Source organism: Diorhabda carinulata, chromosome 8 (assembly GCF_026250575.1).
Source record: "Diorhabda carinulata isolate Delta chromosome 8, icDioCari1.1, whole genome shotgun sequence".
NCBI classification, from domain to species: domain Eukaryota; kingdom Metazoa; phylum Arthropoda; class Insecta; order Coleoptera; family Chrysomelidae; genus Diorhabda; species Diorhabda carinulata.
The window spans coordinates 47,330-65,984 of record NC_079467.1 but is presented as its reverse complement, the minus strand read 5'-3'; positions in this window follow the sequence as shown (position 1 = coordinate 65,984).

Below are 18,655 nucleotides of genomic sequence, written 5' to 3'. Positions count from 1 at the left end.
ATTTTTTATGAACCATTATTAGACCCTTTTTTGTTGTTGAAAGTATCCTTTATTTATTTTTCTACATTGGTTATCGAGAATTCACAAGAGGTATAAAATATTTGAAAAACAACACGTGCGGTGCAGTTCTAGAACACTTTTTATCAGTTTGTAGAATAGTTTGTTTACATTATATCGAAGGTTTAATACAGATAACAAAAAATGACCGTTCAGACCCTTCTTGGATGCCTTTGTCTTTGTTCAAAGAATTTCTTGTTTACCTAACATTTGGAATATATTTTTTTTATATATATGAAATAACGTTCGGCAGAATCCTTTGTGAATGTTTGTCTAATTTGGATATGAGGACCACTCCAAATATGGGAAATTTTAAAATCACATTATTCTAGATACATACTCGTAATAATACCAAAATAACTATACATGTTGAGGGTTTAATACCGATAACGAAAATTGACCGTGCAGCCCCTTTTTAGACGACTATATCTTTGTTGGAAGAATTTCTTATTTACTTCACGTTTCGAATTTATTTATGATATTCATATGAAATATATTTGGGGATGAGGACCACCCTACACTATAGGAACTGAAAATATTAAAATCACAGAATTCTCGATATCAAGATAACAAAAATATTTTGTTTAGTACTTTATACATATGCAGCTATTTTTTGGAACTTGAAATAAATCTTAATAACATTGTTTCAAATTCTACGTTCTTCAATTAATAAACATTTTCATATGCCTACTTGTAATCAATAATAAAATTACTAATTCAAAAACGTAGATATGGCGTAAGGAAAAATAACGTTCACTACGATTCTCTCTAATTGTTTTATTTAATTTGGAGTTAAGGACCACCTTACACTATGAGAAATTTCCACTATTCTCGATAATTAATTAAAATAATACAATATATATTGAGGGTTTGTTACTGGAAACTCCGAAAAAGTACACAAGGAAAAGGAAAGAGAGAATTATTTGTTGTTGGAATTTAGTGCTTAGCTGCTTCAATATCTTTGTTTTTTCAAATAGAAAAAATTTTGAGCTAATGAAATTATCAAGAATGTTTTTCAGGTGACTGATTTGCATTTTGAAAACTGTTCAGTCAAAACTTTCAATATTCACTTTTCAATTATTTAATTTCTTGTATGAGCTTCTCGGGGTACAATAATTCTTAGGTAGGTAGAAGATAGTTTTAAAGGTTGATATTTCAATATCTTTCCAGGGATTGTTATTCTATTTTTAAACTTTTATGTTTATTTTATAGTCCAAATGTAATATTTACGATCGATATTTTGATAAATTGTGGAACCTTCTCAGACCCTTTCTTTATCCTTCCAAGAATTTACTTTTTTTTGCTACATTTGTTATATCAAGAATATAAATGTGTTATAGAAAAATTGCCCTCTACTACCTACTTTTTATTTGTTCCAACGATCTATAGTGAAATTAGGTATTATATATCTTCGAAAACCAACGACCCTTTTTTGTTTATTTAAGCAAACTGATATACCTCTTCTAGATGTTTCCTTTTGTTATTCATATTCTAAATGTATCCAAAATTTCACTTGATAAAGGCTTTATTTATTACTGCGTAGAAAATGAAACAGAAATTTTTAAACTTGAAATAAATTTAACACTATATAAATTCTACGATGTTTCTTTTCTTAATAAACATTTTCATGTACCTACTTGTAATCACTAATGAAATGACTAATTCGAAAAACGAAGACGTAGAATATGTATATTTTTATTTGGCAAATAGGATGTCCCGAAAGTAATTGAACATAACAAATATATGATAATTTTTTTAGACGAAATGTTCTATTTGTTATATATTTTCAACTCGACATAAAAAGTATGAGTCAGTTTTGTGTAAATTACCATGTGTCTAGGTTTTGCTAAAATGTTTTTTTTTATTGTTTCAAGTACTTCTAATCTACATATATTAATAATAATAATATATAGGAGATGATTGTTTGTCTAAAAGTAAGATGGATTTTAGTGATGAAACATTATTTTCACTCCACCTTTTTTTTGGAGATATCACAACTACAATGTTGAGACCTTAAATTGAGTTTTTTTTTATTTCGAATTTCAGTAGGCAAAGAAATTTCGTGCAATCGTAAAGATATTATCACCCGGAAAATAGTAACTTTTAGTTTCTTTATTATCAAATTTTTATTTATGTTTCTTTCAGAATCTATATTTTCGAAAAGAAAAGAAAAGATTAAGAATTGGTTCAAATAAAACGGCATTTCAAGTATTTTTTATCTTATTATACTATAGTGTGATATATCCATAGAAGTTAGTTGATACATGGCAAATTATTGGCAGTTATTTTCTTAGTTATTTTTCTTGGAAATTTCCTTTCGGCGTGCAAGAGTGTGAGGAATTTTTCACTTATTTCAAACTATACGATGATAAATGAAATCATATTATAAATTCCAAAGATGCCAGATCTGAAGACTAGGACGGTTATTCGTATTATGCTTTTGGAATACCAAAGTTTGCTTTGCAGCTTTCATACCCTCTACTTTTGACGGTTTTTTTTAAAAAATTTTGCATTTGAAGTTCTTCAAATAAAAAAAAAGTTCAAAAATTTGAGATATGGAAATTTCTGTGGTGACTTCCTTCTACGTATATATTTAACCGAGTAACGAAATACTCTCGAATGGATTTGCAAAATGGAAAGGCGCAAATTTATCTTGAAATCAATAGTATTTACTCGAGACATAAATTAACAAATTGCGTCACTTATTCTATTTACAAAAACTACAAAACGTGAATTTGATTTAGATATTTAGTACTAGCAGCGCTATCTATGTACAGAAGCTCATACTGAACTCATTTCAATATTAGTTTTTGTCACCTATTTATAAAACTGAAAGGAAGATGGCGTCCGTTATTTTCACACCAATTTATTCATTTATTAAGACCAAAGTTGTGTTAGAGTGAAGAAACATATTTTTATTAAATAATGTGCCCACCATCACGGAAATATGAATGGAAACTAAAAAATTTAATCCTATACTCTTCGAACAGTGGCTGATGGTCGAATGCCCAATAGTGACATCTCTTATTGAATAGCTCGGCTCCATAAATTTTGAGTATTAATTTCATTAGGAAACATTGTTTGTTAAATGTTTAGTTCTCTTTGTTTCCACTATAAAATTATATTGATATACAAGGTACGCCAATTTTGTTAAAAAGTTGAGTATTAGGCGGTCGTTTTAATACGTACCAAAAACATTTTTTTATTAGTTGTATTTGAGGTCCATATTTCGAAATTATCTAGAACGCTTTAAACATAATTTTTTGAAAATGAGATCAAAATTTTTTGAGTACTTTGAGAGTTGTATACAAATTTATATGAGAGGTAGGTAAATAAAAGGACCCTCTGCAACTTATTGTAAGTTAAGAAAAAGAATTTAACTGACTTTCTTAATAAGATGCAATTTCATCGTAGTCGATTAAATTGTAATTATTTGTTATTTTATATACAAAGTGAGCCCAAAATTGAAGTTCTCATTATATTTCTTTCGAATGTATCACACTGTAATTTATCTTCGTGTAAATTTTTTTTAGTATTCCCTATACGTAAACTTATAAGAAAATTGCTAAAATTTTTTGTAAACCGTCATTATTACCATTTCTTCAAAAAATGTGATCAATCTGGGAGACTCACCCTATATATATAATCTACTTTGCAAAGCATTTACAAAAAATGTGTTTGTAAGAACGGAATTTTTTTTTGGAAAACTACTAGAAAACATATATATATATATATATATATATATATATATATATATATGATTGATATTTTTCTAATATTATATCGTAAAATACAAATAGTTGAGAAAAACCCTGTATATCATAATTGGTAAAAATAATTTCAGAAATAAAATAATGTGGTCCTCGCTTCTGTTAAATAACAAAAAATCTTAAAACTTTTAGTTGTAAAAAACTAATTAAATCAAGTTTTGAAACAAAAAAGAAATTTTTTGTATAATTGGAATTCGAAAGCGAATAGAATTTTATTTAAAAATATCGTTTTAGTGATAATGATTTTGTATAATTTTGTAGGAATTTTGATTTGAGAATCGCAAATTTAGTGAAAAAGTAATTTCCGTGAGAAATTTTCTTGTTATATTTTGTTTAACTTGAAAACCACGAAGGCGAATTCGACAAATTTGATTACTTGGGTGCTTTTTTACTTTTTTGCTTGCAACACGGATATTTTTTGTGAAGTTCATTTTGAAAATTTTATTGATATAATTTTCATTTATAACTATTTCACTCAAGTCTAATAAATTATAACATCTTGGGTAGTATAACTTTGAATTTATAATACCGGGTACCATCTAAAAATTGTGGGCTTGATATTTACGAGGGGGAAAATTTTAGTGGCTGACGGATTTAAGAAGTAATAAAAATTTTTTTATGAATATATTTGTTATGTACCCTGTATATCAGCCACTTTGTTATTCTTTAACACATTCCTTGATAGAAATAAAACAGTCGTATACTTCGCTAGTCGTCCACAAGTTCTTTCTTCTATCATTCCCGAATGACTAACTTGTGTTCGATAATCTTTATTCTTATTTCACAAACATGATTATACAACAACTTGATAACAAATAATTAGTAATATACAAAGCGATACGTCACAATATTGTTACATAATTATCGTAAGATACCAAAATCTCATCTGCTATGACTATTCGAAATATAGGTTTTCATTCCAACTTAGAAAAGGAACTTACATTGTGGATGTACCTCATATGAAAGAAATACTAAAATCAGTTATTAAGACTTTTTATTAAAATTTTTCTGAAATTTTCGGTCCGAATTATTGCATCAAATTTTGATTGAAATGATTTTTTTGTTATTTTTGAGTGAGCAGAACTTTGATCAGATGTTGTTGGTTTTTGTGTTTTTGGGAATTCTAGGAATATTTTGTTGAGATTAATACAGTTACAAATTTAATTATTGAAGAAGAATAAATTGAATTTATTTTTGAATAACTTTTTTAACATAAAGTTTTAACAAACATCCAATTATATTTACAAAACAATGTTTTCGAAATCTTTAGGGATCTTTTGAAATATAAAGTTAACTTTAAATATTTCATTTGAGCATAAAATTCATAACTCACTCGTGTTTAAAGCAAGTTTATTCTCTAAATTATTACTCAGATTACTCAGAATATGTCACAAATTTGCACTTCTCCCTTACATTCAAACAGAAGATTGTTAATATTTATGACCAAAGCTAATTTTTCTCATTATATGATACTGATCAAATAAAATCTTGACGTTGTTATTTTAGATTGATTAATTCTTTTCAGCGTTCACTATAACAAGTCCAATAAATATTTGATGAATAATTATGATGATAATCATACGATAGAATTGCTCCAATACACTTCAAATTCACTTTGATTCTAAATAGTAGTACATGGATCCTTCTGAACAATATAAATGATAATTAGATAATTAAGTAACTTGAAAATGTGATTTCTATTCAAATGACTTTCTGAGTAATCTGTTGAGATTTTCCCAAACTTTGAAGACAAATCTGTTGGGTTAATGAGATGATTGTGTGATGAATGTCATAAATGAGGCAGGCAACCGCCGCGATATGAAAAAGTGATTCGTAATTTTCGGTATCGATTTCGTTGTGTCGCGAATCGGTTTTAAGTGATGGACATCATGGTAATGGAAAATGGATATGGAGGCTTTCCTACGTGGACAAAGTTATGTGAGTACAAATCATTTTACGTATCATATTAACTTCCTAACTCTAAATCATAAACTTAAATAATATTTGCATAGTAAGTCAAATTACTAATTATTTTTTATAATTTTACCATCTTCAAACATTATTGAAAAGTAATGAACGCTCTGTATAATTAGTATCCAAGCAAGATTTATACTCAAAGATCATAAAATTAAACCTCATTTTGGAAAATTTTCTCAATTGTTTCAAAAAATTGTTTCAAATGATTTTTATAATATGAGTGAATTCCTTCTTACTGATTAGTAATGTTAGCCATCATTTGTTCAGAAAAACAATGGTTATTCTATAAGAAATTGTTATGGTGTAGGTAGATTGTTTAGAATTCAATGTTTTTAATGGTTTACTACTACTATGGAGTCTGGTATGTTTATTTTAGATATATTTTACGGACCATCATTACACCCTTGTTGAAAGTATCCTTTATTTATTTTTCTAAATTGGTTTTCGAGAATTTACAAGAGGTATTATATATTTGAAAAACAACACGTGCGGTGCAGTTTTAGAACTCTTTTTATCTGTTTGTAGAATAGTTTGTTTACATTATATCGAGGGTTTAATACCGATAACGAAAAATGACCCTGCAGCCCCTTCTTGAATGCATTTGTCTTTGTTCGAAGAAATGTGTGTTTACATTTCAATCTTATTTTTGGCATTTATGAGATTACGTTCAACAGAATTCTTAAAGAGATAAGGACCACCCTACACTATGAGAAATTTTAAAATCGCAGTATTCTAGATAAATAGAAACTAATACGAAAATAACTATACATGTTGAGGGTTTATTACTAATAAACGAAAATTGACTGTTCTGACCCTTCTTAGATGTCTTTGTCTTTGTTCCAAGAATTTGTTGTTCACTCAATATTTCGAATATATATTTTTATATATATATATATATATATATATATATATATATATATATATATATATATATATATATGAGATAACGTTCAACAGAATCCTTTCAGGATGTTTATTTAACTTGGAGATAAGGACCACCCTACACTATGAGAAATTTTGAAATCACTGTATTCTAAATGAATAATAGATGGTAATACCAAAATAACTATACATGTTGAGGGTTTATTATTGATAACGAAAATTGACCGTGAAGCACCTTCTTAGATGCCTTTGTTTTTGTTGGAAGAATTTTTTATTTACTTTGCATTTCGATTTGATTTTTGATATTGCTGAGAAATATAACGTTTAATAGAATATTTTTGATATTGTTTATCTAATTTGGGGATGGGGACCACCCCCCATCCATGGGAAATTTTCAGTTCACAGTATTTTCGATAAACAATCAAAAATAATACGTTTTGTAATAATATGTTTTGATTTATATGCAGCCATTCTTTTGAAACTTGAAATTGTTTTAGTCAGTAACATTGTTCTAAATTCTACGTTTTTTAATTAAGAAACATTCTCATGTATCTGTAATCACCAATAAAATTACTAATTCCAAAAACGAAGATAAGTCATAACACATTAAAAGTATACAGATTCCCAAAAGGAAATTACTATTATTTGCTGCCCATAAACTCTACTTATATAGTCATTTAATAATTTTAAGTTATTGTGAATTGTAATAATTAAATCTATGCCATATTTTATTGTATGTATTATATCTATTATCACTAATTATTTAAAACTTTCTTAGAAATATTATTAAAAATATATCTTGCTTTATATTGCTTTATTTATTTTATCTTTGAAAACACTATTTTATTCAATATGGAAATTATATAACAGAATATGTAGTATTTAATTACTTATTATTTAATAAATCAAAACATTACATAATCAAGTTCGTTAACCCCCTTTGAATTCTTTGTGAATGTCTAGACTTGTTTTCGACTACCAATGTTGATATCAATAAGTTTAAACAATGCATTTAATTATTTAAATAATGAATTTTTGACATTGTTACTAATTCGGGCAGACATGTAAATTTTCTATTCATCAAATTTTGTCTAATTTCATTTTAGATTGTTAAGTAGAAACTATTTTCTTATTGATATAGGTAAGATTTAATTCTCTCTATGTAAAATCAACAAGAATTATCCTTCTAAAGTTTGTGTGAATTCAGTTAATTACATTTTATCGAAAGCTACGATTTTATTGATTGATTTTTCACATATAATAATAATAATTTATACATGGAGTAACAGTTTAGAAATATGACTTATATATAATATTTCACAAACTGGGGATCTTTTGAGTGGTTTAATAAATCATCTTCTTCTTCCATTCAAATCCAATTTAGAGAAAATCGTTGATTATATTATTGCAGCTATGTTACAAAGTGGGGGTGTTTATTTTGGAGGAAATAGAGATCATTTTTTTAATAACCATCATCATTTTATATTAGTGCGGAATCAATTCTTTGTATATACTTTTCATTTACATAAAACAATATGGAAATAATCTCAAATCATTCTGTAAGATAAATACAAGGAGAAAATGTGACTTTTCAATGGAACAGTTACTGTTAGAAATTATTTCTTCATTTAATAAACTTTTTGTCATAACCTCTTCATTTGTTTAGAATCGCTTTTCACATTTTATACACAAAAAATTCTTTTCTCTTCTTCTAAATGGAATAACTAAAGCATTTTTCTTCATATTTGTATAAAAATTGATTGATTCTAAAATAATAATTTAATTTTCTTATGAATTTTCAACAAAGTTGAGTGTTATTTAATCGCAGTATTTATTCTCCAAAGTGCTTAAATGTGCATATTCTAACAAGTATATGAAGAATTTCGAATGCAGATCGATAGTAATTGGAAAAAGAATATAAAAGTCAACAAAGTTCGATAACTACAAAACATTACTTTTGAAGAAACTGTACCAAAGAAAACTTCAGGGTTCCAAATATTTCAATTATGGTATGTTTATTTTAGATATATTTTACGGACTATTATTACATCCTTTTTTTTGTTGAAAGTATCCTTTATTTATTTTTCTACATTGGTTATCGAGAATTTACAAGAGGTATAAAATATTTGAAAAACAACACGTGCGGTGCAGTTCCAGAACACTTTTTATCAGTTTGTAGAACAGTTTGTTTATATTATATCGAGGGTTTAATACCGATAACAAAAAAATGACCGTGCAGACGCTTCTTGGATGCCTTTGTCTTAGTTCGAAGAATTTCTTGTTTACCTAACATTTGGAATATATTTTTTATATATATGAAATAACGTTCGGCAGAATCCTTTGTGAATGTTTGTCTAATTGGGGTATGAGGACCACTCCAAATATGGGATATTTTAAAATCACATTATTCTTATTATTATTGACGGTTTGTTACTGGAAACTCCGAAAAAGTACACGTGCTGGTCCTTATTACTTGCCTTTGTCTTTGTTTGAAGAATTTTTTATTTACTTTACATTTGAAATTGATTTTTGATATTCATAGGAAATATAACGCTCAATAGGATGAGGACCACCCTTCATTATGGGAATTTTTAAAATCACAGAATTCTCGATATCAAGCTAACAAAAATGTTTTGATTTGGTCTTTATAAATATACAGCTAATTTTTTGGAACTTGGAATAAATTTCAGTAACATTGTTTCAAATTCTACAATCCTTAATTAATATAAAAATTTTCATGTACCTGTAATAACTAATGAAAGTACTAATTCGAAAAACGAAGTTATGTCGTGAAACATTAAAAGTATACAGATTCCCAAAAGGAAATTACTATTATTTGATGCCCATAACGTCTACTTATATAGCCTTTTATTAATATAAGTTATTTTGAATTGTAATAATTAAATCTATGCCATGTTTTATTGTATGTATTATATCTATTATCACTAATTATTTAAAACCTTCTTAGAAATATTATTAAAAATATATCTTGCTTTATATTGCTTTATTTATTTTATCTTTGAAAACACTATTTTATTCATTATGGAAATTATATAACAAAATATGCAATATTTAATTACTTATTATTTAATAAATCACAACTTTACATCTTCAAGTTCATTGACCCCTTTCGAATTCTTTGGGAATGTCTAGACTTGTTTTTGACTTGCGCACTGTGAATGTTGCATCACTAGCTTTAAACAATGCCTTTAATTATTTAGATAATGAAACTTTGACAGTATTACAAATTCGGGCAGACATATTTGATGCTTATAAAGTTTTAAATATTTTTTTTTCTGGTATTTCCTCTTGTTCAATAATTGATGAGGAAAAGGAAAGAGAGAATTATTTGTTGTTGGAATTTAGTGCTTAGCTGCTTCAATATCTTTGTTTTTTCAAATAGAAAAAATTTTGAGCTAATGAAATTATCAAGAATGTTTTTCAGGTGACTGATTTGCATTTTAAAAACTGTTCAGTCAAAACTTTCAATATTCACTTTTCAATTATTTAATTTCTTGTATGAGCTTCTCGGGGTACAATAATTCTTAGGTAGGTAGAAGATAGTTTTAAAGGTTGATATTTCAATATCTTTCGAGGGATTGTTATTCTATTTTTAAAATTTTATGTTTATTTTATGGTCCAAATGTACTATTTACGATTGATATTTTGATAAATTGTGGAACCTTCTCAGACCATTTCTTTATCCTTCCAAGAATTTACTTTTTTTTACTACTTTTGTTATATCAAGAATATAAATGTGTTATTGAAAAATAACCCTCTACTACCTACTTTTTATTTGTTCCATACTGAAATTATTAGATATCTTCGAAAAACAAACACCCTTTTTTGTTTATTTAAGCAAACTGATATACCTCTTCTAGATGTTTCCTTTTGTTATTCGTATTCCAAATGTATCCAAAATTTAGCACTTGATAAAGGCTTTATTTATTACTGAGTAGACAATGAAACAGAAATTTTCGAAACTTGAAATAAATTTAACACTGTATAAATGCTATGTTCTGTTTTTACTTACTAATTCCAAAAACGAAGATATGTCGTAGGAAAATTAAAAGTATATACATACTGTTTTAAAAAGAAATTACTATTCTTTGCTGCTCAAAACATTTCTTTATATAGCCATTTAATAGTATAAGTATTAATTATCACTAATTATTTAAAATGTCGTTTGAAATATTATTTAAGAAATATCTTGCTTTAAATTGTTTTATTAATGATTTTTTCCATACAATGATAATATAGATATACAGGGAGTATTGATTGAGAGATATGACTTATTTTCAACTAGGATAACTTGGTTATACGATATTAGAATAAATTAGAAAATATGTCGGTTATTTAGATTTACAGAAAATAATGAATGTTATTAGTACTAGAAGTAATCTCAAAACAAAAATTCTTGTATATTGCAGCATTGAACTTCTAATTATTGTCCATACAAGGACACTCTGTATTCAAAGAGTGGAGCATATCAGCTAAACAACTATTCGAATATTTCTATTAATGAAAATTCGGTTTCATCATACCTCGTTTCTTTCTTCTTCAATATTGGACATATTTCACCACCTCTTATCTGTACTACTGCACCACACACTGATATTTCTTTATTGTTGTTTCCTTTACGAGATCCACAATGTTCTTCCTGTTCCATTCAAAATTCCTTCAAAGTATTTAGCCCATCTTTTAATTTTTGTTGTGAATCAATTAAGGACTCTTCTCTCGTTTTTCCCTGATATAAGGTACTCTGTAATTACCTAACTGTGTCCTCTCGTGATTTTTTTGTTCTATTGGTAAAAATTTCTCAAGTCTTTGTTTTTAAACTTGATGGTAAATGAAACTTTTCTCAGAGTTGACTTTAGTTTCCGTGTAAAATCCAAAAATGTGATTCATATGTTTCATTTGTTCAACTAATTTTGGTATATACCGTATTATGAATAAACTCTGAATTTGTGCACACTTTGTGTACTAGAAACAACTGAATTATAACATGTAACTCACCCTATACACATAATCTGCTGTCCAAAATGTCCATATCAAATCAAATTAATTGTCAATAAATCAATAATAAAAGTATTCTTATAACGATCAAGTAATGCTATTTCTCAATAGTCCTTAATAAAAGTCTTGTACATTTTTTTCAAAAATACACATTTCAGAGTTTGCAAAAATACCCAAAATTATTTTTAGTATACGGATAGGTTCGTTCTATCGATGTCGGTATTTAGTTAAAAGAATTTAATATTTTATGATGGACTTCCTTTTTATTATTTTGAGGGATTGCAGCTTTATTATACTTTTATTGGTGCCGAAATGTAAATTTATTTATTTTCGAGGAACATCACGTTCAATGGAACCTTTTTTTATCCTTTCATGTTTATTATTTTACAAAATTTCATATTCAAAAATACACGTTTCAGAGTTTGCAAAAATACCCAAAATTATTTTTAGAATACGGGTAGGTTCGTTCTATCGATGTCGGTATTTAGTTAAAAGAATTTAATATTTTATGATGGACTTCCTTTTTCTTATTTCAGGGAATGCAGCTTTATTATACTCTTATTGTTGCCGAAATGTGAAATTACATATTTTCTAGAAACATCACGTTCGATGGAACCTTTTTGATCCTTTTATGTTTATTATTTTACAAAATTTTATATCCTCTCAATCGTTATTTAAGAACGATAACCGCTCGATACTAATGTGTCTAAATTCTACGTTCACCAAGCAAATAATATCTTTATTTGAAATTACTTGTAATCATTAATTGAAAATAAGGCTTTAAAACAATGTAGTAGGAAAAACTAAGATATGAAAGTACAAACAATACCGATAAAGTTTGATATAAAGCGGGATTTCCTCAAATTTCCCGAATTATTATGGAGGTATATCTTTATATGGAAAATAACCATTTTCTTCTCTATAATTTGAATGTAAATTCACTTATAAAAACTGAAACTCGCGGTAGCGCGAAAAACAAATTTGGTGTAATCTTAGTGTTAATCAACTAAAACGAGATTCACGGAAAATTCCCGTTTATGAATTTTCCGAAAATTGTTACAGATAGTTTCCAATATACGTGTCCATACCATATTTTCGTAAGTTTTTGAAAGAAAAATGATGCGAAAACTTTTTTTTGTGATACTAAGATAGGAACGAGGACCACATGATATTTTTGAAAAATTTTCAAATCACAGCATAAATATTATACTGTCATTCTTTTACTATTATGTTTTGAAATATAATTGCTAATCATCCTGTATATACGGCAACACCAATGTTGCTCTTCGTGCTCCATTCTCTCAATTTTTTCAAAAAATCACTCAAGATGTATTATAATATGAAATCCTATTCACTGATTAGTAATTTTAGCAGATAGGTATATGTTCAGAAAAACAATGGTTATTCTATAAGAAATTTTTATAGTGAAGTTAAATTATTTCAAATGTTCAAGATTCCTTCGGACAATTTCAAATATCAATTAATTCTATAACTCTATTTGGATTGCAACAACATTCTTTCATGTAAAACTTTCATACGAACTTTCTGCAATAGCTTTCATATTTTCAATGTAACTGCAAAGCGTTATCATTTGAAAAATACAGTAAAAAAAAGTTCATTTGCAATAGAATACCAAGAAAGGATTTAAATATTTATAATCTCTACACCAAATTAAATTGTTATATATTATAAAGGCAATATAAAAATTTGAGATACCCATCCCATCAACAGTTTGACAAAAGTTCAATTTTGGGAAATGAAAGTTCAGTTAGTTTCGTAGTTTTCATTGAAATGATTTCATTTGTGTTACTTATTAGGTGTATATTGAGAATGCTTATTATTTTCTAATGATTATGATGTTTATATTGTATCCAGGATTTTCTTATTGTAATAACCAAGAACCAATTATAATTTTTCTTGTTTTATTTATCATGGAAATTTCCTTTCGGGGAGCGAGCAAGAGCGGGACGAATTTTTCACTTATTTTAAACTACACGGTGATAAATGAAATTATATTATAATTTCATAAGATTCAAAAGATGCCAGATCTGAAGGCTAGGAATGTTATTCGTATTATGCTTTTGGAATACAAAGTTTGCTTTCCAGCTTCCATAGCTTTAAGTTTTGACGGTTTATTTTTCAAAATTTTGGATTTTCTTAATCTAATAACCACAAACCAATTACCTATTATGAGAAGTTTAAAGAAATAATGAAATAATTTTTGGTTTAGATTTTTAGTACTAGCAACGCCATCTTTACAGAGAAGCTCATACTGAGCTTATTTTAATATTAATTTCTACTATTTCGTATGTCTCGACTCTCGACTTTTTGTCACCTATTTACAAAACTGGAAGGAAGATGGCGTCCGCTATTTTCACACTAATTTATTTTTTCATTAAAACTAAAGTTGTATCGAAGTGTAGAAACATATTTTTTATTGAGTTGATGAGTTAATTATGAAGAAAATATAAATAGAAAAGTCTAAAAATTGAAAAACACACTCTTCGAACTGTTGATGATGGTCGAATACCCAATAGCGCCACCTCTTATTGAAAAGTTGTATTGCATTACTTTTCAGTAATAATTTCAGTAGAAAACATTTTTTTTAAGTGCCTACTTCTCTTTGTATCCGATATAAAATTATATTGGTATACAGGGTGTGCCAATACTGCTAAAAATTTTAATATTAGGGGTTCATTTTAAAACGTATCAAAAACATTTTTTATTAGATGTTTTTGAGGTCCATAATTTGATATTATTTCGAACAAGCGAAACATAATTTTAAAAAAATGAGGATGAGGTTTTTTTTTAGTTTTTTGAGAGGTGTGGGTAAATTTATATGATAATCGTAGGCAAATAAAAGAACGCTCTGTACTTAATTCAACTAGACATTACAACAAAAACTTTAATGACAAAAAGTAATGTCCATCGAAATAGATTAAATAAATTGCTTAACGGAAATTTAAAAAAAAACATATAATATCTATGTATTATAATTATTTGAATCCGTATTAACGTTCAAGTTATTTTTCAAACAATTTTAAAAAATGGAAAGTTTCAATAAATTTTTTTTTCTTTCAGGTGTTTGTGCGCGATTCGACGTGAAATTTTAACCCGTTAACGAAACGAAAAATATATAGTGTGCCAAAAGGTAGGTGATTGTTGAATAAATAACAAAAAAACATATTTCTTCAATTTTTAGAACAAATATGTATTTCAAACTACAAATATATGTGTTTCTAAAATGGAAATGCTGCTGCATCAGGAATATATTATTTATGTAATAAATTTTTTACAAATTAAATTTACAAATATAAAAAAAATTATAAATATCTGGAGAATAATATTTGTATGAATTTGTCTTTTTATGTTTGGTATTTTCAGTTAAGTAAATTGAAAGTATGTGTGTGATAATTATTGTATCTTGTATGCGTGTGTAAAAAATTCCGTTTTGCAATCTTCATATCGATGGCTACTTCAATTGTTATTAATTTTCGTTTTTCTTTCCCAAACTGGACCTGAAATTTAAAAATATAAAATGTTGTAAACTTCGGATCTGTGAATTACTTTGATAATAATTGAATGATAAAATCATTATACACTATTTTGTTCTTATACAGAACTTAATAAAATTGAATTTTTCGAAATGAAAATTACATTTTTTTAATAATAATCCGAAAAAAAAATTTTCTGGACATTTTATTTTATAATCGACTGTGAACAATTTATTCAAACATTAATTGTTTCTAAGTTATATCAACCCTTAAAAAAAGAAAATTGAATATGTTTCTTTTTTAATTTTGAATGTTTTCTGCTCAAGTTAGTTGAATGTATATGTGTAATAATATATATCGAATATCGATAGCTACTTCATTTGTTATAAATTTTCATCATTCCTACCTATTTTCGACTTGAAATTTGAAAAGATAAAATGTAATAACTATCTGAGGTAAACTTCGAATCTTACTTAGACAATTGAATAATAAAATCATCATATATAGTTTTTTCTAATGCAGAACTTTACATAATTAAATTTTTCGAAACTGAAATTCCATTTTACCAATAATCGTAATAATCGTTTGAGAAAAAAAGTTTTCCAATCTTCATAACGACAGCTATTTCATTTGTTACAAATTTTCGTGTTTCTTTCCCAAACTGGACCTGAAATTTAAAAATATAAAATGTTGTAAACTTCGGATCTGTGGATTATTTTAATAATTGATTGATAAAATTATTATACACTGTTTTGTTCTTATGCAGAAATTTTTCGAAAATAAAATTCCATATTTTTAATAATCATTTGAAAAAAAAATCATTTTCTGGACTATTTTATTATATAAGCGACTTGGAAAAATTTTTTCAAAGTTATTACACATCGTTTTTTTCTGAAACAAATTTTTATAAAATTGAATTTTTCGAAACTAAAATTCTATGTTTTTAATAATCATTTGAAAAAAAATCATTTTCTGGACTATTTTATTATATAAGCGACTTGGAAAAATTTTTTCAAAGTTATTACACATCGTTTTTTTCTGAAACAAATTTTTATGAAATTGAATTTTCGAAACTAAAATTCCATGTTTTTAATGATCATTTGAAAAAAAAATCATTTTCTGGACTATTTTTTTATATAAGCGTCTTGGAAAAATTTTTTCAAAGTTATTACACATCGTTTTTTTCTGAAACAAATTTTTATAAAATTGAATTTTTCGAAACTAAAATTCTATGTTTTTAATAATCATTTGAAAAAAAATCATTTTCTGGACTATTTTATTATATAAGCGTCTTGGAAAAATTTTTTAAAGTTATTATACATCGTTTTTTTCTGAAACAAATTTTTATGAAATTGAATTTTCGAAACTAAAATTCCATATTTTTAATAATAATTTGAAAAAAAATCATTTTCTGGACTATTTTATCATATAAGCGACTTGGAAAAATTTTTTCAAAGTTATTACACATCGTTTTTTTCTGAAACAAATTTTTATAAAATTGAATTTTTCGAAACTAAAATTCCATGTTTTTAATAATAATTTGAAAAAAAAAATCATTTTCTGGACTATTTCATTAATTGAGCCACTTGGAAAATATTCTCAAAAGTAAATTATTTCTAATTTATATCATTAAAAAAACACTGAATCTATTCATTTTTAATATTCTCTGGTGAAGTTAACAGAAGAAAGTATGTATGTAATAATAATAAATACCTTTCGCGAAATGGAAATTTTCCAAAGTCCATCAAATAGGAAGCTAACTTGTGTGAAAAATTAAGTTTCCCAATCTTCATATCGACAGCTATTTTATTTGTATAAATTTTCATCCTTCTTTTCCATTATCGACTTGAAAACTTGAAATTTGAAGATATAAAATCATATGATAAATATCTAACGTAAACTCCGAAACATTTAATTGAATGATAAAATTATTATACTCTGTTTTTTTTTCAATGTAGAATATTATAAAATTGAATTTTTGAAAGCTAGAATTTTAATATTCTCTATTAATTTTTGGGATAAACGGTCTTGGTGTTCAGAATTTTGAACCTTTCACCACAAAAATACTAAGAAGAATGAAAAATGCCCCTCCCCACATGTTCTGATCGCTTTGTTGGGATTGGCTACATCTTTCGAACCCTTGTTTCGATTGGCCGAGAACAAAGTTGTGTGAAGTAAGAAGGGCCTCTCTTATAAATACGTCGTTTCTCTCAGTTATGTCATTCCATATTAGATTTTCGCGGCGCTTAAGCTTACGTTGTAACTTATTATTCAAAATCCTGTTGAATATTTTTGTGAATTGTGAAGTGCATCATTTACAAATGTAAGTAATTTCTGTCTTTTCTATTTTCATTTTTGTATTATTGATGTTTAATATTTTTGTGAATATAAAATTTATATATTTTCATTTTTTAATTTATTTTTCAAATTATATTCTGGGTATATTTTTATCTTTTGGACTTATTTCATTTTTTATTTCTGGAATTGTGATATTTTAAAATTGTTTTTTTCTTTAATTTTTTTTTCAATCTTCAATTATTTTCTTATATTTAAATTTCAAGTGTAATTTTGTGGATAAATGTTGAATTTTCATTGTATAATTATTCCAGATTTTCAATTGTTATTCTGAAATTAGTTATTCTTTGTTACTGTATTCTTGTATAAATTTTATTTCACGTAGAAGATCTTGTCATCTTCGTTTTGAGTTCTTACAATTTTTTTCATTATAATATCTGTATGAAATTTCTTAAGAATACGTAAGTAAAGTATAAAGAATAAGTAAATTCACAAATTCAAAATTTTCTCTTAATTCAGTAATTGTCTTATACTTATATGTTCCATATCTTTTTATTTTTGAGAGGTGGTTGTTATAGAAATGTTCAATTTGATTTTTATAGTTTTGTCCGTCCAAGATTGATTGGTAAAAAAATTTCCTATATTGAGTTTAATTTCTATAGTTTCTACTAATGTTTAAAATTTATCTGAATATGAATAATTAGAATGGTCGACAAAAAAAATGTTTTTGTTGTAACACAAGAATGAATAGCATATTGTGATAAAATGGAAAATATGAAAAAAAATAAATAATAGTAACACTCAAGTTTTTAAGTTACATTTTCAGAATCATATTCATTTGTAAAATATTTAAAATATTTATTGAAAAAAATAATTTCACGTTTTTTATATCTTATATATTTTCACCATAAATGAACTGCGGCGCGTTTGACTCGACACTTTCGTCTTTATATTCACTTTTTGCATTATGAACAGAAGAGAACCGCTTACCATGAAACTCAACAAAATACTAATTTTTAATGTTATTTTTATGTTTATTATTCTGAATAATACAGTTCAGGTACTTTTTCGGCCATAAAATTTACCGATTTTATCCGGCCCTTTATAAAATTACCTACCTACTAGCCAATAAAAATAGGTATAATTAAACTATTGGAATGTCCT